General features: G+C 41.1%; 2 long non-coding RNA genes across 21 annotated transcripts in view; one reads left to right on the forward strand and one right to left on the reverse strand.

Moving 5' to 3' along the window:
- The window catches only part of LOC120623023 (uncharacterized), a 55,386-nt gene extending 30,523 nt beyond the window's left edge, over nucleotides 1-24,863 (forward strand). Inside the window, exon 3 of the long non-coding RNA XR_005658647.1 lies at nucleotides 24,489-24,863. This is a non-coding gene — a long non-coding RNA (uncharacterized LOC120623023). The remainder of the gene's footprint in view (nucleotides 1-24,488) is intronic.
- The window catches only part of LOC120623021 (uncharacterized), a 560,047-nt gene continuing 534,320 nt past the window's right edge, over nucleotides 1,815-27,541 (reverse strand). For 14 of the 20 annotated variants that reach the window (XR_005658645.1, XR_005658636.1, XR_005658629.1 and 11 more), the window contains 4 exons: nucleotides 26,737-26,898; nucleotides 11,132-11,220; nucleotides 9,758-9,989; nucleotides 1,815-4,784 (listed from right to left, as the gene is read on the reverse strand). This is a non-coding gene — a long non-coding RNA (uncharacterized LOC120623021). Of the gene's footprint in view, nucleotides 4,785-4,907; nucleotides 4,987-6,328; nucleotides 9,677-9,757; nucleotides 9,990-11,131; nucleotides 11,221-26,736; nucleotides 26,899-27,541 lie in introns of those variants that run through there. The other 6 variants (XR_005658646.1, XR_005658644.1, XR_005658631.1 and 3 more) reach the window with 4 other exon arrangements.

A 27,541-nucleotide genomic window follows, 5' to 3' on the forward strand; every position in this document is an offset into this window, starting at 1 on the left:
AGATAATTTATTTAAGTATTCCCACAGACTCAGATGGCTTCACTGGTGAATTCTACCAGACATTTAAGGAAGAATTAATATTAATCTTTACCAACTCTTTGGGAAAAAAAAAAAAGAGGAGATAAAGCTTCTCAACTAATTCTATAAGGCCAGTATTACCCCGATACCAAAACCAGACAGACATCATAAGAAAATTACAGACCAATATCTCTTATTATATAGATAGAAAAATCCTCAGCAAAGTACTAGCAAACCTAGCAACATATGTAAAGAATTATATACCATGACCAGGTGGGATTTATGCAAGACTGATTTAACATTCAAAAATCAATAAAATACACTATAGAAATAGAATAAAGGACAGAAACCATATGATCATCTCAATAGAGGCAGAAAAAGCATTTGACAAAATCTAACACTGTTTCATGATGAAAGCACTCAACGAAATAAGAATAGAAGATAATTTCCTCAACCTGATCAAGGATACCTGTGAAAAACCCACAGTTAACATCATACTTCATGGTACAAAACAGGGTCCCTGCCTGAGGTCAGAGAGAAGACGAGGACGACTATGGTCATCACTTCTATTCAGCGTCATACTGGAGATTCTCACCAGGGCATTAAGATAAGAAAAAGAAATAAAAAGCATCCAGAGTGCCTAGGAAGAAGTAAAACTATCTTTTTGAAAGTAACATGATCTTGTACATAAATAATCCTGAAGAATTCACTTAAAAACTCATTGGAACTAATGAATGACTTTAGCAAAGTTGCAGGATAAAAGAGCAACATACAAAAGATCAATTGTGTTTTTATATACTAGGAATGAAATATCTGAAAATGAAATTAGGAAACCAATTCGAAATATAATAGCATCAAAAGAATAAACTAGGAACAAATTTAACAACAACAACAAAAAGCGTAAGACTTATACCCTGACAACTACAAAACATTGTGGATAGAAACAGGTTATCAAAATAAATAGTGAATTATCCTATGATTCTGAATTGGGAGCCTTAATATTAAAATGTCAATACTCCCCAAATTGATATAAATTTAACACAATATCTATCAAAATTTTAGCTGCCTTCCCCCCCTTTTTTTTTCAGGAATTGGCAAGCCGATCCTAGTATTTGTATAGAAATGCAAAGAACCCAAAATAACCAAAACAATCTGGGGCGGGGGGGGACCAAATTGGAAAATTCATATTTCCCAATTTCAAGACTTACAGCAAAGGGAGAGGAACCAAGACAGTGTAATAATAGTATAAGGATAGTCATCTGTGGAATAGAATTGAAAATCCAAAAATAAACACTTACATTTACAATCATTTGATTTTTGACAAAGGTGCCAAGACAATAAAATGGAGAAAGAATAGTCTTCAATAAATAATGCTAGAACAACTGGATATCTACATGCAAAACAAACAAACAAAAAAGTCCAACCACTTCTTGACACCACATTCAACAATCAAAATAGATCACCAACCTAAATGTAGAAGCAAGACTATAAAATTCGTAGAAGAGATCATAGGATTAAAATTTCAAGACCTTGAGTTAGGCAATGGTTTCCTTGACACAGCAACAAAGGCACAAGTGACAAAAAAGATTGAATTTGATCGAAATTAAAAACTTTCATGCATCAGAGTATACTATCAAGAAAGTAAAATGACACAGACTGAGAGAAAATATTTGTAAATCATATATTTCATAAAATACTTGTATACAGAATATATAAAGAACTCTTAAAATTCAATAATAACAGAACAAATAACCCAAGTTAAAAATAGGCAAAGAGTCTGAATATATATTTCTCCCAATAACAAATGGTCAATAAGCACATGAAAAGATGTTCAATAACAGTAGTCACTGGGGAAATGCAAATCAAAACCAGCATGAGACACCACATCATGTGGTTATAATAGAAAAGAGAATAACAAGCGTTGGCAAAGATGGGGAGATTTTGGAACTCATACAACGCTGGTGGGAATGTAAAATGACGCAGCCGCTTTAGAAAGTAGTTTGGCAAATTTCTTAAACTGTTAAATGTAGAATTAGCATATGACCCAGTAATTCCACTCCTAGGCACATACTTAAATGAATACGTATATCCAGACAAAAACTTGTACATGAATTGAATGTTTATAGCAGTATTAGTCACAAAGTCAAAAAGTGGAAACGTAGGTTCAATAACAAATGGATGGATGAATAAAGTGTGATATATAATAAACAATAAAAAACAATTTCAGTGAACCTTGAAATCATGTTACGTGTAAAGTCAGAAAAGACCACACATTGCATGATTCCATTCATATAAGATGTCCATAATAAACAAATACATAGAGACAAAGTAGATTAACGGTTGTCTAGGAATATGGAGAGAGAATGGGAGAGGCTGCTAATGGGTACGGGGCTTCTTTTAGGGGGTGATAATTATGTTGTAAGATTGGACTGTAGTAATGGTCGCACAATTCTGTACTAAAAATGTTTAATTGTGCACTTTAAATTGGTAAACTATATGATATATAAATTATATCTAAATAAAGCATTAAAAAGAAAAACTGGGTCGGAAGTCCAAAGATGAATCAGGCCCACATTTGGGGCCTGGTATTATGGAAATGTCTCTCTTCACCTATGAGACTCCAGGCTCTTTACTTGTTCCAGTTTGCACTTAAACATGAAATAAATAAGCCTTTTTTTCTTTTACTGAAATTTATATTACATGAAGACCACCATTCTACTCTAGAATATACAGAAATATCTCATTGTAAATGGTATGTCCAGCCCCAAAATCATAGGTAGAAACAGCCAAAAAGCCTGTTTTAAAATTTTAGAAATAATAACTTAATGGAAAGATATATTTATAACATCAACAACCTTGATGCCAAAATGAGAAAATTAATTTAAAATGATGTGACGGGGCTGGATCAATGAGAGAATTTTAAAGCCATCATTCATTCATTCATTCACTTAAAATTCTTATGTATTGATCAGATTCCTTATATGGTAAACTACAAACTTCTATTCTGGAATGCACTAACATTCAATGTTACAAAATTGAATTTTAACTCAGTGACTTCCTTCATAGAGCTCAACACTGGATATTACTTTTTGTCATTAATATTCATTTGGGAACAAATTATTGACTCAAACTTAATGCATATGGACCTTTTTTAGAAGTGTTCTAGAAAGTTAACTAGCACGTATGACTAATACTATAAATACTGATTTGCAAGTAAGATCTTTCTGGAGTTCTGATCTGTGCGTAGTCACCTATGTGCAGCCACCACACCTGCGATGTGGTCCCCCTCTTCTGGCCTCTTTAAACGAGCCAGACAGGCCAGCGCATGATCACACTGGTATCACATAAAAGGCCACTAGGGTGTTTTGCTTTCAGAGTTTCTCTGCAGCATCTTCTGCCAGCATGTCCTGATCTTCCTCCCCAGCTTCTCTAAGTTAGAAACCCTATTCCAGTTTCATGCCCTGGCCTCTTGGGTTAACATTTTGATTTGAGACTCCAAACCCCATACGCTTCTGCTGTTGAATATTTTGTCTGTAAACCATCAGTGAGTGATATCTGCGCCTCAAAACCTCCATCCTTCTCATTGGAATGGAGACAATAAGGGTAATTATTATTAAGCATAAAATGTAAGCCGAGACTGACTTAGATGCTCTGTATAGCTTAGCTTTCATGGCCATTCTCTCCTATAAGATTTCAAGGGGAAATACTTTAAATGTTTTAGGACCTTGCATACAGTTGATCAACTCATATGGACAGAATTTGAGTACTTCAGTGCTGTACCAATGTTTCTCTCAGCCTGGCCAAAGAACACCTGTACAGTCACCTGGACAGTCTGTTAAACACACAGACTCTCGGGCTCCAGCCCTGACTCACTGAATCAGACCCAGTGGATGGAGGGTGTATCCCAGAATCGTAATACTTCACAATTTCCCTGGGTGATTCAGATACACTCAAATTTGAAAACCACTGCATTATTCTTCTTTGAGCATTTAGTACAGTGTTTCAGCAATTTCCTAGTGACCAAAATGCATATGATCAGCATCATTACCACAGTAGATGTGGGAAGATTTTCTTATACTTTTCAGTCCCCATTTGTTATATTTTTTATGATGCGTTACGTACTAGAAAATCCAAAAGGAAAAAAGAAAAACTACTAACCAGAAATTACTCATATGTCTGCAGGACCAGCTGACTAGAAAGATGAGCTCAAGAATCTGGTTTTTCCTAGTCATTATTCAAACATCTGTAGAGGATCCCCACTCCCCAAAAACTTACATGGCTGAGCTGCTGGCTTGTACCAGAGCTACTGAACCCTCTTGCTAATGAACGAAGTTGGGTTTCTACTCACAGTCCTTCTGCTCCTATTCAGACACAGCTCTACAGGCATGGAGAGGTGTTGATAGTCTTCATCCTCTTGAGAACAAGCCTTCTCAAAATGGAAAGGTTTTATTCGGTGCTTAGTAGAAAGGGTCCGTTTAGGATTTAGCTAACAAGCTGTGTGTACTGTACCCAAATTTAAATTCCTGCGACCCCAGCACAATACCTTGTTAATGGTGAATTGCCTCAAAAATATTTACCAGATGAATGAGTCAAGATACTAATCATTTATGTATGAGTATCAGAACTGGAAGAGACGTTCGATAGATTTGATTCAGACTTCTCCATCTCCTTTTACAGTTGAGAAAACACGATCAGTGGGATCGTTGACCAGAACTCACGTCCTTTCCCCAGTAGGACGAGGTCACTCCATTTCTTTCTCCATGTGCCTAACAAAGAAAAATGAAAGACAGGAGAGAGAAGATGATGTTCATTGAAAGACAGGTGGAGAGAAGAAAAAGGTGCAGAGGATAATTTCAAGCAAAAAAAAAAAGAAATAAAAAAATCCTCACCAAGCTAAAAGTGTTGAAGCTTTAGAATACCCACTCTCAGAATAAAGTTCCATTCTCACTGATATGACAAACATGTTCCCTACAGGAGAAGTTTAACACATTATATAAATATCCCAATACACATGTGCAGTGGTAGTAATAATTAGTTTTCTCTCCTTTCATCTCTGTTGTTTCTGCCTACACATTTTTCCTATTTCAAGCTTCGATGTAACAAATGCATCTTTCAAACTGGGAGCCCACGCCTCGTGTGTACGAACACAGGTCCCTTTACCGCCACGTCCGGTCAGTCCAGTTCGCGGGAACCCAACAATGAGGCGTTTTCCTCTCTCCCTGACCCCAAAGCTCTAGCAGAATTCATTTAATTTCCATGTCAAACGTAATCTGTAGATAATAATAGGTCACTCCTAGCAATATCATTCCACTCGCCCTGATCACCCGTCGTGCTGTGGGAGAATGTAATAGACAGCTAAGGCACACAGATAGCATTAGAGGAGCATTTCGTTTTGGGGATGCTATGAAGAAGGATCTAAAAAAAAGTGCTGGCAAATGTCGTAGACAATGCCTCCCTATCCTAAAATGACTCAAGAAACAAAGGGGAGGCTTCTCGTGTGCAGAGCATCTTTGACGGTCTCGATGTCGCCTGCAAAATCCCCATGATTTTGGTGTTTCACTGGGCATGGCTGGAGCACTTCACTGCTCTATGAGGTCTGATGAAGCAACTTCTTGGGGGAGAAGCTGAGAGGAGCCAAATGATTGCTTTGGCAGGTGACAGTCGCCCACTAATTAGTCATTCTTGCTTTCAGATATTTCCAAAATATTGATTACAATCCTTAGATTCCTCCTTCTAAGCCCAAAAGGGAAGCAGAGGTTCTTTCTGTATAGAGTGAGTTTCCTCAGTACAGAAACCTACATTCGCCCATGCGTGCTACCTTCTTTTGTTTTTGAGTTGGCAAAATCAGGAACTGATATATCATAGAAAATGAACACCAGAACGAAACACCAAAAGTTGGCTAACACTGTTGAATTTATTTCATAACATTTTTTTCTCGTTACGAAGATAATCCATGGTCATAGTAAGTTATTTGGAAAAGGCGAAGAGAGCAGGAAAAAAGCCCACCCTCCAGAGAAGCCCTCCGTGCAGAGAATGAAAGTGAAATGACCTATTCTCAGAAGGGACAACACGAGAGGATGTGTTTACAAGGTTTGGAAACTGATGCCTGAAAAGAATGCGCGTGTCCCTCTTCACTGCATCACTGATGGGCTCTGTGTCATCCACTGGTGCCGCCCACGGACTGAAGAGATGGGGCGGCTCAGGCAGGGGCTCCCAGCTTCTCTCCTGCCCCAAAGCAGAGCGGCCTGCTGGGCCAGCACCACGGTTTGAGGCCAGACTGCCAGACTCTAGAAGAGGAAAAGAGCTGGCTCGTTCCCTGCTCTCATGCTCCAGTTTGGTTTGGGAAGATATACTCACAATTTGGAGAGAGAGCAAGATGGAGAAGTTCAGAGATGCTGGGAGAAAGCACCAGAAAGAGCGAGATCAGGGGAGAAAGGAAAGCAGAGAAAGATGGAGCGAAGAAAAGGCACAGGAGAGAGTGACGGGAGAGAGAGGGAGTGAGGGACCGACCGGGGAGAGGAGCAAGACAGAGGCAGAGTCCCCCGGGGTAGGGGGTGGAGGAAACGGGACAAAGTCTGGCAAGGAGGACTGAGACAGAGAAACCCAGAGTGCGGCCAACACAAAGTAGAACTCAGCATGAGTTCTGTGCGGCTCCTGGAGAAGGAGGGCTCTGCCGACAGCCCGAGCCTGACCCTGGGGGCTGTGTGTGAGTGTGTGACGCATGAAGGGGTGTGTGTGAGTGTGTGTGCATGGGACAGGTGTGAGCGTGTGGAACAGTGTGTACGTGTCCGATGTGTGTGCTCACATGTGGTGGGGCTGTCAGGGCCAGACGGGGCCGTGGACAGGCCCGGGGTCTGAAAGCGTTCTCTGCTGACGAAGCCCTCTCCCACGTCTTCCCCTGCATACTGTGAGGACCTCAGTAAGCCTCAAAAAGAGCTTTTCTCTTTATTCTTCCTTAAAACGCACCAGTTCTTCCGCCATTGCAAATCAGTCGTCAGCAACTCGATGACTTGTAACAACCGGTCACTGGTCTGTAACCACGTACCAAGATGTAGCATGGGGTCATTTTAAAGGGGACCGCTGCCAGCCTGAAAGTGGTGCGAGGGGACTTTAGGGTCTTCCACGGTTCCCTGGAATCCGCAGACGAAATCAAAACACCTCATGGCCGAGAAGGCCCTTCCCACCCAGGCGTCTCTCGACCTTTTCCGTCTTACTCCCTAGAATGGGCTCTCAAACGCCTTTCCCTTCGGTTCTGTGGGACCACGTGGAGTTTCCTTGGCCTGTATTCCCACTCATCCTTCCTTCCCTTCAAACCTCCTACTTACCCTTCAAAATTCAAACCAGGCATTCTTTCTCCGAAAAGCCTCCCATGCCAGTCTGTTTGGGATGTATGAGATACTCTGTTTTAATCCTCTCTTGAACATCACCAGAAAATACTGAAGTCATTGAGATCAAGGAATCAGTTTCATTAATGTTGTGTCATGAGACATAATATCTGACACTCATGTAAATACAGGATGGAAGGAAGAGAGGGGGGAGGGGAGGAAAAAAGAGACAAAGGAAAAAACAAAAAAGAAAGAAGAGAAAAAACAAAACAATACACCAGCTCTCGTGTTCCCTATGTCTTGGTCCAAAGTCTTATCTACCATTTCATGACTATTTTGGCATTAGCTCTAAATAAAATAAACTGTGACTGTATAGTTTGATAATTAATGAAAATTCAAATTCCAGAAGATTAGTTCCTATGGAATTAATAGGACTACAGTGAGGAGTTATTGTAGAGGTATCACAAGCTCAAAAACTGATGTTTGAGGTTGGATGTCGAAATAAAATTACCATAAGAAGATGACAATAAAATAGTTCATGTTATAGAGTTCTACGGTCTTTAAATAGCATCCATGGGTAGTATGTGGTACTCAAAAATACCCATAACATTATGCGAGGCAGATACTATTGTTTCCATTCTACAGAAGTGGAAATGGAGGTTCAGAGAGGAAGTGATTCCTCAAGGTCACCTTGCAAGTCACTGGCGGAACAGGAGACTGTATGCAAACCTCCGAACGTCACATCGTTAAACTTCACTTTCCATACACACTGCTGAGCTACTTTGCTTTAAATAAAAAGGCAAGGAAATTTGCCTTAAATGCTGCCCAGGATCTGACCACCCTTCGGGATTTTATATTCAGCTTTCTGTGCAAGTTGTTACAGCTCGGCATTTACCCAATAATCTTCTCCAAGGGAAAGAATAACAATAGTTTTCTTGGGCTTATACTTTTTTCCTAAGATCTCAAAATTACTGTTTCCAAAATTTCTTCCCTGAAGTTCAGAGTATATAAAACAAAAGCGTATAAAAGAGAGAGAGAGAGAGAGAGAGAGAAAAAAAAAAGCCATTCGTCCCATTAAGCCAAAGACACCTCATAACCAAAAGTCAGCTTCAAGTGAAGGTCTGGTCCCTAAGTTAAATTCGTGGAAGGCTTTTTGCATTAGTACAGGGAATTTATGCTAAAATATTTATTCTTTAAATATCCCCTGTACTTTGGAACAACAAAATTATTCCTTTCTTTGTCCATTCAGCTGATTAATCATTTAGTAAACATCAAGCTCCTACACTGTTCCAGGCATTTTTAATACATAGGACTTGTTTATGAGCTTGAAAATCTCAGATCTGAGGGCATCCTAAATCTAGTGGAATCTCTCATCCCTCTGAGTTCCATTCTTGAATTCACTTTCTGTTTCCATGCCAAGAGATTCTTCTGGCCAGGTTTGAATTACTCTGCTGATGAGATGCTCATTGCTTCTAAAGGTTCCCAAAGTTCAGTAGGTTGCTACTTCTCCTGGTCTTTTGGGGGTAGACAGACAATTCTCTGACTCTTGGGGCATTACAGAAACACGAGGAGGCCAACTCATTAGGAGACTCTGAAAGGTTCCCCACTGGACTAGCAGACTCTAGTCTGTTTTAAGACAAAAGAGACCCAACCATAATTAAAGAGTCACACAGATTCCTTGTGGGTTTGTGCCTTTGCACATTCAGAAGGACACTAATGAGGTGGAGACCCCTTGTATGCCGAACTCCCAGGGCACGGTGGGGGGCTACCTCGGAGGATTCCTGTCTGCGGAGCAGCGGTGTTTTGGCCCCCTCATTGATTCTTTAAATGGTTCTCGCCTCACTAATAAAGCCCTAATGGCGGTAGCTGCCCGCTTTTCTCCATCCGGGGGCTCCGCTTCCCCCAGGGCAGGGGGCTGGGCATGAACGACTCCTTTGTCTGCATCTCAAATGTTTTGGCAGCGCTTCTGAAAAACAGTGGTGAGTGAAAAACCACACGTCTGATTGTTTTCTCTGGGATCAGACTGATTTCTTCAGGGCATCCCCCGCACACACGTGGTGCTTCAGGATCAATGCTCTCCCTCAACTTCCCAGCTAATATCTCGAACTTTATTTTCTTTTAAAGAAGTGCCAACATACACACAGTTATTTTCGGAGAGAACACCTTCTCTACCCAAGTTTAGTTATCTAACAGGTGAAAACAACAGGTGTGATTTCCTGTCCAATTGAGAGGCGCACTGAGCCGAGGGGGGTCACTGTTTACGTCAGGGAAGGGACGAAATCCTCCGGGACAGGGCTGCAGTTTCTTCACTGAAGGAACAAATGAATAAACAACTGAATGTAGAAGAAAGGAAAGGAAGAGGGTGTCGGAAAGTGTTTATTCCAAAACTATACGAATATTGATTGGGTGTTTACCTCCTTCAGCCATTAGGTCAGGATATCTCCACTGCTGACACTTGGGGTTGGAGGATTCTTTGCCTTAGGGGCTGGTCTCTGCGTTGTAGGGAGCTCAGTAGCATCTCCACCTCTACCTACTAGACACCAGTAGCAACTCTCCACCCTCAGTTGCGATCAGAAATGTCTCAAATCTTGCCAGATGTCCACGATGTGGGGGATGAGGGGAAGGGAGGAGCGGGCAAAATCATTCCTGGTTGAAAATGCACTGAATTAGATGAATCAAAAGAATAAGCGTTTTTGGAAATGTTAAATGAAAGTGGGCTCTAGAGTTGGCAGCTGGGTAAAAACTTGAGCTTTGCCTATTCCTATCTCTGTGACTTTGGGCCTGTTACCCCTGAACCTACCTCATAAAGTCCTGAGGATTAAATGAGAACCCACACATAAAGTGCTTAGCACAATGTCAGGTCCGCAGTGACCACGCAGTGACCATTCGCTGGTATCGACGTCGTCTTTGGGGTTATTTCTGCCATTCAACACAAACAGAATCTTTCCTGAGCATACGATGTTCTGTTCATGCATCTGTTGGGCTCATTTAGTGCTGCTCATGTCCACATCAATTGTGGAGTTTCCTGCCTCCATATTTCAGACTCAAGAACAGCAGGGAGTGAGGGCCCTGGCATCACCCATGACCTCTTGGCTCCCTCCTAGGGTACGCACATGGTAGGGGCTGAGAAAGAAAGACATTTCCCACGGAAGAAATGGCTGCTGACATTTTAACAAGCACATTCAGCAGGCCATTGACCAGCCAGGGCCATAGGTCAGATTCCTGTCTCACATTTTTCTTCCTCCAAAAGGAAAAGCCCCGTGGCGCTAATGGATACCTTCAGCCTCTGGTTGCAGCCTGGGAAGAATGAGGTGTCCCAGCAACCTGCTTGTTACAAAGGCTCCCACACATCACACAGATGTGCACACCGACAGCCCTACTCTGCACGGCCCAAACCCTGCTCCCAGACCTGCTTCCTCTCCAGCTCTCAGTGGCTCTGTCTGCTTTCCATCAGCTTCTCTCCATCCTCACTCTGTGTTCTGATCATTCTCTCTGCCAGGAGATTTGCTGCAGCCTCCTCACCACCCCCATCTCCAGAGCATCCTCCAAACCACCAACCAATATCATTTTTCTAAACTGTAACTGTGACTGTCACCCCTACTTAAAAATGTTTCATGGCTCTCCATCTCCTTTAGGCTGAAGTCCTCAGTTTGATGTACAAGGACCTGAATGTCCTGTCCCTTGCCCACCTCCCTTCATCTTTCAAGAGCTAGTCATTGTCTCCACCACACTTACTGTCGGCTCCTTGGTTAAAAAACCCCATGCAATTCCCTGAAAAGGCCCTTTACCTTGTCAGAGCCAGTTCATCCCGTCAGCACTGTAGACAGGATGCTCAGGGCCAGTGACATGTTCAAGGGCTTGCAAAAGCGTTTGAGGTCTGGAAGACACAGATGTATTATTGGGTTACATATTTGAAAAGAAAACTGAGAAATCAAAATGAAAAAACATTTAATTAAACATCCACAAAAAAAATATATAACCAGTCCGCTGTAATTCGACTCTTAAAATCCTATATAATGTATTTAGTTATATAAATAAGTTATTTTGCCAAAACTGTAAAACGAAAGTGTAATATGAACTCTGTGTATGTTTATTTGATACAAAATGAAGTAGGGTTTCCATGGACATCAGGAGAGGCTTGAAAGTGAAAAGGTTTTAACATGTCTCTTTCAACCATAGATTTTTGCATGTACGCTTTTTTCCAGTTTTATTGAGATATAACTGACATATAAGTTTAAGGTGTATAGCATAATGACTTGACATACGTATATATTGTGAAATGATTACCAGAACAAGTTTAGTTAACATCTATCAACTCATATAGTTACAAAAAAAAAGCGTTTTCCTTGTGATGAGAACTTTTAGGATTTACTCTGAGTAATTTTCAACTATACTATACAGCATTGTTAACTGTAGATCATAGTGTATATTATATCACCAATACTTATTTATCTTATTGTGGAAGTTTGTATGTTTTTAACACCTTCACCTAATTCCCTACCCACAACCCCCTGCCTCTGGCATCCACAAATCTGACCTCTTTTTGTATGAGTTTGGATTTCTTTTAGATTCTACGTATAAGTGAGATCATACAGTATTCGTCTTTGTCTGGCTTATTTCACTTAGCATCATGCCCTAAGTTCGACCCAGGTTGTCAGAAATGGCATGATTTCCTTCTTTTCTATGGCCGAGTGGTATTCTATTACATACATACATACATACATACATGCATGCATGCATGCATGCATGCATGCATCACATATATATCACATATATATCAGTCATATATACTTTATTCATCTGTTGATGGATACAGGTTTTTTTAGCTGTTATAAATAATGCTACAGTGAACACGGGAGTGCAGATATTCCATTGTCATAGTGATTTTATCTCGTTTGGACATATAATCTAAAGTGAAATTGTTGGACCAGATGGTAATTCTACTTTTAATTTTTTGAGGAACTTCCATACTGCTTTCCATAGAAGCTGTACAAATTTACAGTCCCACCAATAGTGCACGAGGGTTCCCTTTTCTCCACACCCTTGCCAGCATTTGTTATCTCCTGTATTTTTGATGATAGTCATTCTAACAAGTGTAAGATAACACCTCATTGTGGTTTTGATTTGCATTTCCCTAACGATAAGTGATGTTAAGCACATTTTCCAAGTACCTCTTGGCCATTTGAATATCTTCTTTGCAAAAACGTCTGTTCAGGTCCCTTGTCCATTTTTTCATTGAAGTTATTCGGTTTGGCTTTGTTTTGTTTTTGCTATCAAGTTGGTCAACCACAAAAGTAAAATAGCCGGTTATTTTACCAGCAAAATGGGCTTATTTGGGAATAGCAGAGCATTGCAATTCAGGACAAGCAGGCTATGGCACACCAGGGGCAAGTTCAAAGAGACAAAGGAAAGCACAGCTTTTATTCGGTTTAAGGAGGAAATGGGGGAAGGCTGTCTGGAACAGAAGTTCACTGGAGAAGACTAAGACTGCAGGGTCGTGGCAGTTTCTCACTGGCTGCAGGCGGTAGACCGTGCATTAATTGTTGCTGGAGCAGGGAGGGATCTTCCTTTCCTTAAAAGCAGATGAAATTCCTATGTAAAAAATGCACCCCCACCACCCCCGCCCATGTCAAAATAATTCTTCCTCTCCCTCTTCCTATTGGTTATGTGGGCTGCAAGTAATGGTATGTGTGTGTGAGAGCTCCCCCTTGAGGGCTTGCTGACTTCACTTTAAATGAAGTTTCCTTTATTTTCAAAAGTACTTTACATATTTTGGGATATTAACGCCTTATCAGATATATGATTTGAAAATATCTTCTCCCATTCTATAGGCTGCATTTTCATCTTGTTAATCTTTTGCTGTGAAGCAGCTTTTTAGTTTGATGTAGTTTCGCTTGTGTATTTTTTATTTTGCTGCTGATGCTTTAGGTATCATGTCCAAAAAGTCATTGCCAAGACTTATATCAAGAAACTTTTTACCCGTGTTCTCTTCTAGGAGTTTTATGGTTTCAGCTCTTACATTTAAGTCTTTAACCCACTTTGAGTAAATTTCTGTGAAAACTGACTTTTCACAAAAAGTAAAATTCTTTTACATGTGACTATCCAGTTTGCCTAGCACCATTTATCGAAGAGACATATTTGGCTCCCTTGTCAGATATTAGTTAACAGTATGTGCATGGGTTCTTAGGCTATCGATTCTGTTCCATTTGTGTATGTGTCGGTTTTTATGATAGAACTCTAATCTCTATTATATCCTTCCTTCTAACTCTGGACTTATTTTGTCCTTTTTTAGTTCCTTGAGGCATAATATTAGGTTGTTTATTTGAGATTTATTTTCTTGATATATGTATTTATATCTATAAACAGTTCTCTTAAAATTTATTTTCAGTCATTATTGCTCTAAATATACTTTCTGTTCCTTTCTCTTTTCCTTCTGGGATTCCTATAACACATTACTGTTTCCTTAGATGGTTTTCCATACGTCCCATAGGCTTTTTTCACTCATTTTATTTTTTCCTCTCTGAGTGAATAATTTCAAATGCCATGTCCTCTAGACCACTGATTCTGCCTTTTGCATGGCTGAGTCTCTATTGAAGCTCTCTTAGAAATCTTTAGTTCAATCATTGTATTCATCTCTAGAATTCCTATTTTGTTGTCTTTATTGTTTCTGCCTTTGTTGAACTCATTTTGTTCACTGTTTCCATGATTTTGTTTAGTTGTTTATGTGTTCTTATAGTTCACTAAACTTATTTAAGAAATTAGTCTAAATCTTTTGTCTGAAAGTCCATAGAGAAATGGAGATTTCTTTAGGGGTCAGTTTTTAGAGATTAGTTTCCTTTCGAGATATTGTGTCTACCTGATATTTTTGTGATCCTTGACTCCTTACACTGGTATCTGCATATTTGAGTAGTTGGTCTCTTTCTCCAGACTTTACTGGTTCACTTTGGTGAGACAGCATTTTTCAGTCAGCTAGCTGAAGGTTCTGGGCGTGTCAGCTGGTAGAATCTTTGTGCAGTTGGAGCTTGCTGTCACTGTCTATTTTTGGAAACGCCATCGCTTGAGCTCTGAGGTCAGGGATGCTGATGACTGAGAACATTTGGATAAAGTGGCTGGCTTGGCTCCCTGCCCAAGCAAGGCTGAGTTTGGGCTCTGCGGTTGCCTTGATACTCTGGTCAGGATTTCTAGATGGTCAGAACTGGATAGTATATTCAACAGTGGGTGAGGATATGAATTAGCTTCCCTGCCCAGGCAGGGCAGCAGAATGGGCACCAAGGCCAACATGGCTTATTGTTAGGGGATCCAAATTAGGCAGGACAGCATGTCAAACTCTGTGATCAGACGGAGCCACTGGCTTTGCTCTATAGACAGGGGGAGCCACTTGTTCAAATGCTCTCCGTTCAAAAGCCACTCACTGTATAGAGGGCTGTAGTATGGGTTACATAGCTTCCCGTACGCTGTGGTTAGGTTTTCTGGTTGGCTGGCCTGAAGGCTATATTCAGCGGTGGGTGGAGCTCTGTATTACTTTCCTTGCCTGTACAGGACATCATACAGGCCCTAGGGCCAGCAAGCCTGTTTTGGGTACCAAATTTAGTAAAACTGAGCACCACATTCCCTGACACGACAGGCTACTGCCCTGACTCTGCAGATTGGCGGGGCTGACAGCTGGGCTCTCCTCCCAAGTGTCACTGTAATCAAAATTACAAGGAACTCTGGTTAGGCTTCCTGCTCAGGTATGGCTGGCAGCTGTATTCAACATTGGGCAGGGCTATAAATTAGATTCCCTGCCCAGGTGGGGCTGCCAGAACAGGCTCCAGGCTGGCAAGGCTCTTTGTTTGGGGACCAAATCAGGCAGAACTATGCACCAAGCTCCCTGGCTAAATGGGGCTACTGGCTTGGCTCTGCAGATGGGCAGAGTCGCTGGCTGTGCTCTCCACTTGTGCTGTTGAATTAAGCAGCTTGCCAGGTGCCACAACCAGATTTCCTGGATGGGTGGGAATGAGAGCTAACCTCAGAAGTACTGAATTCATTTATTCTAATAGATTTTTTCTTTGTGCATTCTTTAGGGTTCTCTCTATATAGCATTATGCCATCTGCAAATAATGACAGTTTTACTTCATTCTTTCCAATTTGGATGTGTTTTTTATTTTTATTTTTTCTGTCTGATTGCTGTGGCTAGGACTTCTAATACTAGTTGAATAAAAGGGGTAAGAGTGGACATCCTTGTCTTGTTACTGATCTTAAGAAGCTTTCAGCTTTTCACCATTTAGTATGATGTTAGCTGTGCGTTTGTCACATTTGGTCTTTATTACGTTGGAGTATGTTCCTTCTATCTCCACCTTGCTGAGTTTTTACCATAAATGGATACTGGTTTTTGTCAAATACCTTTTCTGCATCTATTGATAAGATCATGATTTTTATCTTTCATTTTGTTTATGTGGTCTCACATGAATTGATTTGTGGATATTGAACCAAACTTGCATCTCAGAAATAAATTCCACTTGATCATGGTGTGTGATCTTTTTCATGTACTGTTGAATTCTGTTTGCTAACATTCCATTGAAGACCTGCATCTATTTTCATGAGGGTTATTGCCCTACAATTTTCTTTTTTCGTAGTGTCCTTGGTTTTGCTATCAGAGTAATGCTGTCCTTATGAAATGAGTTGGGAGCCTTCCTCCTTTAAATTTTTTAAGAATAGTTTAAGAAAGATAGGTATTCTCTTTTGAATATTTGGTAAAATTCACCTGCGAAGCCATCTGGTCCATGGATTTTGTTTGTTGGGAGTGTTTTTGATATCGATTCAATTTTGTTAGATGTTATTGGTCTATTCAGATTTTCTTCCTGATTCAGCCCTGGAAGATTGTTTCTAAAAATGTATGCGTTTCTTCCAGATTGTCCTATTTGTTGGCATATAAATAGTTCATATTATTTTCTGATATTCTTTGTATTTCTATGGTGGTCATTGTCACTTCTGTGGTGGTCATTGTCACTTCTGATTTTATTTAAGTCCTCTTTTTTTCTTGATAAGTCTTGAAAGTTTATTAATTTTGTTTATCTTTTCAAAGAAACAGCTCTTGGTTTCATTGATCTTTTCTATTGTTTAATTTAGACTCTATTCTGTTTATTCTCACTCTGATCTTTATTATTTTCTCCCTTCTGTTCATTTTGGGCTTTGTTCTTCTTTTACTAGTTTCTTTAGGCATAAATTTAGATCGTTTATTTGAGATTTTTTTTTGTTTCTCGAGTTGGCCAGTATTGCTATCAACTTCCCTCTTGGAAATGCTTTGGTTGTATTCTGTAGATTTTGGATCATTGTGTTTTCATTTTCATTTGTTTTCAGGTCTCTTTTGATTTATTCCTTGATCTTGTAAACTCATTCATTGTTTAGTAGCATGTTATTTAGCTTCCACGTGATTGTGTTTTTCAGTTATTATAATTGATTTCTAGTTTATACCATTATTATTGGAAAAGATGTTTCATGGTTTCAGTCTTCTTAAGTTTATTGAGACTTGTTTCATGGCCTAACACATGATCTAGCCTGGAAAATGTTCCATGTGCACTTGAAAACAATGTATATACTCTTTGGGGTGCAATGTCCTAAAAATATCAATTAAATCCAGCTTGTCAAATGTGTCATTTAAGGCCACCATCTCCTTGTTGATTTTCTGTCTGGATGATCTATCCTTTGATGTTAAAGTCCCCTACTATGACTGCGTTACTGTTGATTCTCCCTTTATGTCCATCAATATTTGCTTTATATATTTAGGTGCTCCTATATTGGATGCGTAGATGTTTATAAGTTATATCCTCTTGTTGGATTGATCTCTTTATCATTATGAAAAACCCTTCTTTGTCTCGTGTTACAAAGTTTTCGTTTAAAGTCTATTTTGTCTAAGTATTACTACCTCAGCTTTTTTTTTTTCCATTTCCATTTGCACGAAAAATCTTTTGCCATCTCTTTATTTTCATTTTGTGTATTTTCTATCTGAAGGCAGCATATGTGTGGAGGGTCTTCTTTTTTTTTTATCCATTCAGCCACATTGTGTCTTCTGATTGGAGCATCTAGTAAAATTACATTTAAAATAATTACTCATAGGTATGTAGTTAATGCCATTTTATTGTTTTCTGATCGTTTATGCAATTCTCTATTCTTTATGCTTGTTTATGACTTTCTATAGTGTCATATTTGAATTTCTATTTCCTGTATATATCTCTTATAGATCTTTGGTTTCTGGTTACCGTATGCTTCATATATCCCAGGGTATGTTTATAACAGTCTATTTTAAGTTGATGGTCACATATGTTCAAACACATCCTAAAATCACTATAATTTTAACTTCCCCTTCCACATTTATGATTTTGTCATTATTTTTCATTTATTTTGTGTGTTTATGTGTATCCTTTCATTTACTGATATAATTACACGTGATCTTACTACTTTTGCCTTTTAACCTTTGTACTAGCTTTATAGTTGGTTGATCCACCACTTTTACTAAGTATTTGCCATTGTCGGTGAGAATTTTTCTTTCCTATATTTTCTCATTTATATTTTTGATCTTTTCTATTTAAGTCCCTTTAACATTTCTTGTAATACTGGTTTAGTGGTTGTGAACTCCGTGAGCTTTTTCTTGTCTGGGAAACTCTTTATCTTTCAATTCTAAATGATAGCCCTGTTGGGGAGAGAAATTTGGGTTGTAGGTCCTTGCGTTTTCATTACTTTCAACATCTCATGCCACTGCAGTCTGGCCTGCAAAGTTCCTGTTGAAAAATCAGCTGACAGTCTTATGAGGGCTCTCTTGTACTTAACTGCTTTTCTCTTGCTGCTTTTAAGATTCTCTTTGTCTTCAACCTTTGGCATTTTAATTATGATGTGTCTTAGTGTGTGTGGGCCTCCTTGAGTTTATCATTTTTAGGACTCTGTGTGCTTCCTAGGAAGACTTGTATGCCTATTTTCTTTGCCGGGTTCAGGAAGTTTTCCATCATTATTTATTTAAATAGGTTTTCAATCCTTTGCTCTCTCCTCTTCTTCTGGTACCCCTGTGATGCAAATCTTGGTATGCCCAATGTTATCCCAGAGGTCCCTTAAACTATCCTTACTTTTTGACTCTATATTTTGCTGTTCTGATTGGGTGTTTTCCGCCACCTTGTCTTCCAGATCACTGATTCAGTCCTCTACTTCATCTGACTTGATCTTAATTCTCTCTAATATTAATTTCCTCTAATGTATTCATTTCAATTATTTTCTACATTTTTTAAAAATTTTATATGTCCATTTTTATGTTTCATATCTCTTTGCTAAAGTTCTCACTGAGATCATTGAGCATTCTTAACACAAGTGTTTTGAACTCTGCATCTGGTAGATTGCTTGTCTCTATTGTGTTTAGTTACTTTTCTGGAGCTTTGTTCTTTCATTTGGGACATGTTTATTTTTCCCCTCACTTTGGCTGGCTCCCTGTGTTTGTTTCTATGGATTAGGTAGATCTGCTATATCTCCCAGCCTTTGCAGAGTGGCCTCATGTGTCTTGTGAGGCCCAAAGGCACAGTCTCTCTGTTCACCAGATGCTTTAGGAGTGTCCCTGGTATAGGTCATGTGCATCCTTATGTCGTAGTTGAGTCTTGATTGCTGTTGGCACATCAGTGAGTAGGACTGACCCTCAGGCTGACTGGCTGTGAGGACTGGCCATGACTACAGCAGACAAGCCGTTGCGTGCGGGCTGACCCACAGAGTGGTAGTTGCTTTAGCAGGGCTCTGGTGCCAGCCGCGTTTGCCCTCTGGGTGTGTCATTTGTGGAACTGGTTGGGTTTCCTCTTGTGTAATCTGAAGCCAGCCACCAGGTGGTTCGGTTCTGGAGGTCCTGGGACTAGCTCTGGTGCAGGCCAAAGTCAGCCACCATTTGTTCCTAGCTTGGTGCTGCCTACCTAGTGGGAGCGACAAACTGAGCTGCAGTTGGTTGGTACTTATGCTGAGCTTGGAGGTGCTTGGGAGAGGCTACACTTTGATCTGAGGCCAGTTACCACCAGTGCCAAGCTTGGGACCCTTTAGTTGGCACCACAATGTGAGCTGAGGTCAGCCGCCTCTTGTACTGGGTTTGTGGCCCCTTAGTTGAAGCTATGTGCCAGGCCAACACGGGCTGCAGCTTATGCCAGACTCGTGGCCACTTTATGGGGGGTGCAATGCAAGTCGAGACCATTCATACTAGGCTTGGGGCCACTTAGCAAGAGGTACAGGGCATGCCAAGGGCAGCCACTGCTTCTTTGGAGTTTGTGGACTTCTGAGAGATTTTAGGAAAGTGCACAGCATGAGTAAGGCAGTCTGCTTGTGTGGAAAAGCCACTGGAAGCAGCTCAGGCTGGGCACATAAGTTGGTGGAGCAGGATCTCAGGGAATCACTAGGGTGGGGTTAACGGTGTTACCCAGGGTAATGGAGAGCTCAGATTTACTGTTCACCTGCACCTGCTGGCTGAGTGGCAAGAGGGCTTGACAAAGGAGCAATGGCACCTGCCAGTGTTTCCATCACCAGAGAAAGCAGCCCCAACTCCTGCCCCTCCAGCTTTTGCCCTGAAGCATCAATTCAGTTTTTCCCCATATACCGTGGTGCTCTTTGTGCTGCCACCCCTGCATTGGAGTACAGAGCAAGTGAATCTGAGTGAGCAAGTTCATGTGTGGCCCCTCAAGAACTCCTGGGGCTCCAATAGCCCTTCATCTCTCTCGGATGCAATCCCCGCTGATTTTCACAGCTAGATGTTATGAGGACTTCTTTTCCCAGCACTAGTGCCCTGGGCTGGGAAGTGGGCTATGGGGTTGGGACCCCTAGCTCCTTGCAGGGAGACTTCTGCAGCCAAGATATCCTTCCCAATTCTTATCCACTACATGTGAGTGTGCCACTAGCCAGTTCTGCATCTCTGCCCTTCCTACCAGTCTCGTCGTGGTTTCTTCTTTATATCCTTAGTTTTAGGATTTCTGTTCATCTAGTCTTCAAGTGGTTCTCAGTGACAATTATTATACAATTTAGCTGTAATTTTGATATGGTCATGGGAAGAGGCGATCACAGCATTTATCTACTCCACCATCTTGACTGGAAGTTCTCAGACACAATTCTAAGATTTTTACAATGCCGTCTTGTCTAGTTGTTAGTTGATTTCCTCATAAGGGGGACTGAAGTCGAGAATAACCTCTGTCACCATCTTGATGATGTCATTTTCTGCATGTTTTCTCTCCTGCAGAACTTGTCCTTCAGAAGCTCTCCTAGGAACATTGTTTCTTAGACTTAACTTAGGCATTGTCTCCTCTAAGAAGCTACCCTGAGGTCTGTCTCTCTCAGCCAGCTTTCTGTGTTCCCTTTCAGCATTTCTTATACTGTCTGTGAGTCTGTATCTCTCACCAGATTTGGGGTGTTGATAAGGGAGAGGGACTGTGTTTTATTCATGTTTAAGCAGTTCCCTAGTGCCCGGAACTTAACGTGCAATGAGTAAGTATTAACTACGAACAATGATAATAACAGTGGTGACAGTAGTTATCTAGGTGCCCTCAACTGTAGACCCAGAACCTTAAGTCTCAGACTTTGAGAAAATTGCTCTTTTTGCTGTTGCTTTAACAGGACACCATGTGCTCTAAGTGTGGGTCAGGTCATGTCACAAGTAGCCATTAGCTGGACAGGTAGGTCATTAGTCATCAGCATGACCAGCTTTCTCTCCCCAGACCACCACATGGTAATAAGTGAGACAGGCCTGTCTCAGATCCTGCTGCTCTCTTGGTCACTAGTACCTCCAGGACCTGGCATGGCCCCTCTGCCTGTGAAGTAAGATCCCAAGGGAATTTCTCAGGCTTAGAACAAGGGACCAGCTATACTGGGGCTGAGGTGGCAATGAATGGCTTTTGTGGCTAAAAAAAATGTGTAAGGTAAAACTCTGAGTAATTCAGGCACTGTGTGTCCAGCCATGAAGCATTCCTGGCTGTAGTCCCTAAGCAGACTGTAGAAATTTCACAAGATGCTGTTTCTTTCTCCCTTTTCAGGGATTGTGGGAGGAGAAAGGAGAAGCATGTTCTTGGTTCATGAACCAGATGCTTTGTTTCTGTATCATTGCTCAGAAAAAAAATGAAAGGAAAAAAAGAAGTAGCCTTGGGCAGTGGAAAAGAAAAGGCTTTTGGTGTAAGTCAGGCTTGGGTTTAACTCCCAGCTCTGCCACATACAAGCTGTGTGAATTGGGGAAAGGTGACGTAACTTCGCCTAGCCTCAATTTCCTCCTTTGTAAACTGGGCATGACACAAACCTTCCCAATTTTGTACGAGTTCTGGAGTTTGTATATTTAATAGCAAGCATGAGGGTGTCTTAACTTCACATTCAGTGACTGGTGCCGTTGTAGATCGTACGTGCTGGGTGAGGCTGATTCTGCCTCCAGCACCACCATACTCATTACTTTACCTAAAATTGATTTTCCATCTTTGGAAACAAAATCATAAGAGGTAAAATGCTTTCCTGAGGAATCCTGCTTTCTAGGACCCTGCTGTAAAGCAAACCATGGCAATGGACACATTGCAAATACTGGGAATAAATTTTATTTTGAGTCTATCTGCAGTTAACTGAAGATAACACTTACTCATGTGAGAGAGGCTTCTAGAGAGAGCGAGACATCAGAGAAAGCCCTGGAGTGGGAGTCCGAACACTTGAATCATGATCTCAAAAGTACCACCTGTCCGATGGATGGCCATGGGAAAAAATAGCAATAATGAGTCTGTACAGTTTCTGGGAATTGCACTATTTATAAAGTGCCCTAACAAACAGCACATTTAGTTGCTTTAATGGATGTGGCACTTCTGTGACACACTGGGAGGTATACCAGTCGTAACGTTCTACACTGTTTCACTTTATTTTTTCAGTAACTCTAAGAGGAGTGTCTTCATCCATAATTATTCTGGTTAATTTAAGGACTTTTTACCTCAGAGAGGTTCAGTGAAAGGTTATACAATCAATAATAGGTGACTGATTGAGGAGTTGAACGCCCAGGTCTGCCTGATTTCAAAACTGACATTCTACCCCATTGGGATCCCTAGGCCATAGGCATAGGGTTCTCAAAACGTTGCAAAATATATGGGACCCAGTTAAATTTTCACTTAAGATAATTTTTTTAGTCTGTCTGAAATATGTTGGCGTATCCGAAATATTACTTGTGCTTAAACATATTTGTTATTTGTCATAAATGAAAACGGGGCGTCATGCATTTTATCTGGTAACCCTGCTTAGGAGGCTGGTGTCCTATGAGCAGGTGAGAATTGCTATAGCAGAGCCTTTCTGGAGGGACCTGCGGTGGTTTTCATGGAAATGTGTCCTTCAGAAATAGTGAGCACTCTCTTCTGTGGTCGAAGTCGTTGGCCTTTTAGAAAAACACAGGGAAGGGAAATATCCGGAGGTGATTTCGGGTGTGTTTTCTAGACTGACTCGATATGGGTCTAGATATTCTAAAGAGGTGCAGAGCACGAATTCCAAATCACAGTTGACAGTGACATGTACCATGGGCGGACACCGTGGCCGGGGAAACTCCGGTTTACCCAGAAGCTCTCTCACTCTGACCACTCACACACAGGTCTCACCTGGGAGCCAGCGTGAGGACTTCACCTGTGAGCCTGTACTTACTGAAACTTTACTGTAGGCAGCCGCCAGGCTGGCACTTAATTTACGGTATGTCACTTAGTATCATGCCAGTGCTGTGAGGTTTGATAACCCCACTTACTGACTGACAGACTGAGATAGAGAGTTCAAGGCCACAGGTCATGAGTAGCCAAGCTGAATCTGATGCAGTTCTGTCTGAACCCTATACCAGCATTTTGCTGTGTCGTTCATGGGAAGGCAGGAGTGTCACGACCTGATGACTGACTTTATAAATGTTCGTTGAGTAGTACTGTGTAACAGTTCAGATTGTTCTTGTGCTACCTGAATGTTCTCCTGTTCATTTGCACCTATTTTGACTCAGTCTTAAAGGCCTATCTCAAACCCTATGTCTGGTACAATTGCTTCCTACCAATCATATTATTTTGTTAGGAAAACTGATCTCCCATGTATCAATCGTACCCTTATTCATAGCACACATATTTCAGATTTGGGGAAATAACAATTCTTTTATCAAGCTGGTAACTGCTGTGGCCATTGAAATTCAAAGACGCTCATCCATTGCTTTTTGGTGGCATTGATTTGCTGGGTTTTCCCTTCTCACCCACTCATAGTTCAGTTATCTGAGTGAAAAGACTGAGCTAGAGCTATAAAAACATGATTGCATTGCTGCGGTAAGTTCTCAAACTCAGATGGTTATAACCTGATGTGGGACATTCCAATTTTAACTATCTACTGCTGTTTTTATTTCATAAAGCCACTAAAAACATCCTATACTGCTTTTATATACATCACTACTTTTATGGCTTTTGTGTCATAATAAAAGGCAGTCCATTGGAAGCTTAGGTTTTTTTTTTTTTCCCCCAGTAGGAAAAAAATAGCCAACTTGAAATAAGACATTCCTGTCTAGTTTCTCTGCCTTCTAACTTTGTCCCATGCAATCAGTCTATGTTCCTCCAGGCTGCCAGACTATTTTTCCCAAAAAGCTATTTACAAGGCATTGCCCTATTCAACCTTCACAGGGTCCCTATTGCATTTATTCATTAGGAGGTCCTACGTCTATAGCCGGGCATTTAAAGAAGCCCAGTGACTGGCCTTATAACTCACCATGTTAAACGAAACACCTAGTGTGCTCTCACTTCAGCATCTTGAGTACTTACGGTTTTATTCACAATGTGCCTTCTCCACAACTTCTGGGAAATGCTTCTGCCTTGCTCCTTTCCATCAATTTAATTCTTAAAAACCCAGCGTTCCACCCACCTTTTCCAGGAATTCCTCCCTGAGATTGCTCCTTCTCCTCACCCTTGGCAGAACTTACTGTCTCCTCTTTTCTTTCAAGACATCATTATGCCATCCAGTGATTTTGGTTGTTACTGTGAGTTCTCACTTGTGTGACCCTCCAAATCTAGGTCCAAAGTTCCCTTAAATTAGGAAGTAGATCTTTTTCTTGACCCTGCACTGTGCCTCTGGTGCACCTTATGTTGATACATTAGAACAGGAAAGGACTGTAGGAGGAAACTCATCAGATCTGTCCTTTTCCAGAGGTTAACTGACTTGGTCCGCGTCACATGGAAGCTCCGCTGAAGCCCATACAGTGCACTTTCCAGGAATGAGGAAGAGCGAGATGGACAGATACACGCCATGCATGGTAAGTAGATATCAAACGTTTGATTCAAGGAGGGAAGTGGTAACTAATATGTCTAGTTAGTAGTAGAGATGGAAGTTACTCTCTAGTCCCACTAGACTCAGCAAAAGATAACCCACCAAGACGTTGGCAGAGCAGCCAAACAGGTTCTGGGAGACATGAGGTCTCTGAGCAGCATTAGAACCAACCAGTTACAAAGGTATGCGTTTAATCAGGGACCTGAACTCTCCTACTCTCCTCCCCAGTTAATTCTCTCCCTCCTGCTTCATGGTGTTTGCCATGCAGACTCCCAACCCACTTCACTACTGGTCAGCCTGAGGACTCGTATATAATTAGCAAATATATACTGTGATGTGTCCATTAGTTACCAATATTTATATCGCTGTGGAATCTCAGAAAATCACCTATCCAGGCTCTGATAATAATCGACCCACAGGAAGCCCTTAGAATTTTCAGACAGTTCTGATTCCTATAAAGTCCCTCATGGAATAAGGTCGGTCGCTTTGTTCATGTCAACAAACAGTTGTTGCTATTGGATGGTGTGTTTGACGCACTGCCACACACGGAGATTACAGCAAAGACGTGGCCCCTTGTCTTCAGGGCGCTTTCAGTCCAAACAAAATCCTACTCCATGTCATCTTCTCCTCCCGTTAAATCTTGTATCAAACTGAACGTTTGGATTATTATTGAATAATCCACACTATAGGCATCTAAAACACAATTCTTTCCTTCCCCATAGCATCTCCTCTCTTAGCTAACCATTATAGTACCCTCCAGTTCTTGCTAACAGGCTGTGATCTGAGTGCCTCCACATTCCTTGTCACCCCTACATCTGCCTGCCTCTCCCCCTTGGGAGTATGCGAGCTCTAAACAAAAGAGCCATGTGAACTCAGCCTTCAATACTGATAGAAACTCTTCAGTCCAACAGTCCCATATTAGAGGTCATACTCTAGGTTAGGTGAGTTAGGGCCAGAGCCTTCTCATTTATCCCTAGCATTGGAATAGCAACGTCACTGTTACCCAGAAGCCTAAGATCCAGCTTCCGGAGTGGGTGCTGGCTGTCCCTGAGTGGTACAACTTCAGGTGTCCTCGACTTTACCATGTCAGTCCCTCTCACATCCATCCTCAACATGGGTTTCACACATGCTCACCTGGCGTGGCCTGTTCTGAAAATTCCCATGATGCCCCTGATGTGTCAGAACCTCCTGAAAGTAATGTCATTTTGATCCAAATACAGGCTCGCTCTTAGCCACATAGCTCAAATGATAGTATTCCTGTAATAGGTGACTGTAATCTTTAATGAGAAAAATGTAATACTTGTTAATTTTGCATTCTACACATGTAATAACTAGTGTTTTATAGGAGATTAAAATAAGAGAAAGGCTGGAGAACAGTTTGTATGTGCTTACCTATTAGCAATATCTGCAGTCAGAATGATTCGTTCTGATCTATCAGATCTGATCTAGTGAGAATGTGAGAGCAGTTATCTGCCCCATGTAAGAAAAGCCATGGCCTCTCAGTGTTAATACCAGAGAGGGTCTGTCGAGAAGCTGGTATCTTTGAGGTCTGCCTCACATTGGGTTTTCTCATGCCTATGCTTTTGCCACCATCAGCTTGACCCCGTGAAGGCCTGTGACATACCCACTGTAGACACCGGCTCTTTCTCTTTAGGTGGTACTAATAAAACAAAGATGGATCCTTAAGGTAAAATTTTAATAGAGATTCACAATTAAGAAGGAAATCACAATATAACAACGTGAGCTCTATAGTCAGGCTGATCTCAAGTGTGAATTGTGGCTTGGCCAACTTTTATTTCTGTGATCTTAGAAAAGTCATTTCACCTTTCTGTACCAAAACTTCATATTAAAATTAAGAATTATAGCATTAACCACAGTGGAATGTTGTAAGGATACAGTGAGAACATGCTAGGTGCCCAAAGAATTGGCTATAATTATACAGAACAACAGTCATCTTACAAGTAAGGCCTGCTCCAGGTTCCCCGTAATTGTTAGTCTATTTTTATACTGTAAGTATCATCCAAGCACCAGTCTTTCAAGAACACACCTCAAATTTCAGACCCCAAAAATGATACTCTTGCCCTTCTCATCTCTTAAAATGCAAAGTATTAAACATATGTCATTTCACCTGTCTCCATAAAATTTTCAAGCAGCTGCAGATGTTCTCCTCCACCAAGTGCTGGGTTTTGAGTCAGAAGGCCCGGGTGTGATTTCTGTGTCCTTTGCTGATTAACAGCGGAATCGGAATCAACTGGCTTCACCTCTCTGAAGAGAAGAGAGCTGTCTTCATCTGCAAAGAAGAACAATGACGGGTGACGGCAAGACATCCACCTCACAAGCTCCGTCAGGAGGATGGTATGAGGTATTATGTGATAATGCTTAAACTATAAAGTCCCCAATTAGTCGTATGATTGTAGGGACTCAAACTTCATGGCATGGAGAAGTAGCTCAAGGTCACCCACACTCAGACTGTGCCCACAGCTGTCAAATTGGGAATGATCAACCTGTACAACCTTAGGACTTTTTTAGCCTTTGGCCCAAATCTGGTCCAGTTTTAAGGCAAAGCTCCCACATGCCCTCTAGACCAGATGAGCAAAAGCACACTGATTTTTTATCACATATGCCTTCAATGATACTTTTCCACAGTGGCTGTGTAAGGCTACAACTGTTTCTAGCTTATTATAGTCTAGTAGAATGACCTTAACGATATTCTAGTTTTAATTAGGAGGCTAGTGTGGCTCAGAGTGTCTACATAGCTTCTCACTCAGGGCAAGGTAGAACATGAGCACGAAATCGCCAGATCCCTGGGCTAATGCTTCAAGGTTCATGTAACTGGCATAAATAAGTCACCTTCATCCACGACACCGGAGGCGGTCGTGGTCTCAGGCACTATGGCCTCATACACGTCTTAAAATGGGGTTCACAGGTTTTAC

This window comes from Pteropus medius, unplaced genomic scaffold (assembly GCF_902729225.1).
Source record: "Pteropus medius unplaced genomic scaffold, Ma_sr-lr_union100, whole genome shotgun sequence".
Classification (NCBI taxonomy): domain Eukaryota; kingdom Metazoa; phylum Chordata; class Mammalia; order Chiroptera; family Pteropodidae; genus Pteropus; species Pteropus medius.